This window comes from Orycteropus afer, unplaced genomic scaffold, assembly GCF_000298275.1.
Source record: "Orycteropus afer afer isolate SDZICR_OR568_19922 unplaced genomic scaffold, OryAfe1.0 scaffold00010, whole genome shotgun sequence".
In the NCBI taxonomy this organism is placed as follows: domain Eukaryota; kingdom Metazoa; phylum Chordata; class Mammalia; order Tubulidentata; family Orycteropodidae; genus Orycteropus; species Orycteropus afer.
In genome coordinates, this window is record NW_006921597.1 from 995,885 (window position 1) to 996,727 (window position 843).

Below are 843 nucleotides of genomic sequence, written 5' to 3' on the forward strand. Positions count from 1 at the left end.
TCATGGAAGAAAAGTCCTAGCAATCTACTTCCGTGGAGGTTCCACCTGGAAACCCAAAGTGGGGTCGCTATGAATTGGGATTGATTCCACGGCAGTGAGTTTCTTTCTTTCTTTCTTTCTTTTTTAGATATATAATGGTCATGTGTTTAAAGGAAAGTGGAAGGGAAGTAACATTTATTGAATACTTGCTCTATGACAGATCTTTGATATTTCATTTTATTTCATCTTGCTAGACTGTAATCTTCATGAAGGTAGGGACTTCGCCTGTCTTATTTACTGCTATATATTCAATGCCTGGCATAGTGCCCACATATGGTAAGAGCTCAATAAGTGTTTGTTGTTGTTGTTGTTGTTATGTGTTGTCGAGTTGGCCCCGACTCATAGCGACCCCTCCTTGGGTTTTCCGAGGCAGTATCACTACAGAAGTACTAACTTAATTCCAACACATGAGAAAACTGAGATTCAGAGAGGCCAAAGAAATTGTCTAAGATTAGACAGTTAAATAGCAGCTGTGCTGTTGCTGATCCCAAATGCTGGTCTCTTTCCACTACACCAGTGAGATAAACTGCTTGTGATTGGAGCTTCACTGTTCTCCAACTCTTGTATTTGTAATTTATGTTTCTGATTTTCTGTTTTGGAATTTGGAAACCCTTCTTAATAGATTTACAGAAGGAGGACAGTATATTTTTACTATTACTCTTTTTAACCCTAAAGAATTGAGCACGTGTTTTGGAGAGGAATCATGTTATAGAGTGAGAAAGATCTACTAGGACACTTTAAAGTGTTCCACAACATAAAAATATTTTGTGGTGTGTAACACATAGCTGCTTCACTAAAGGTAAA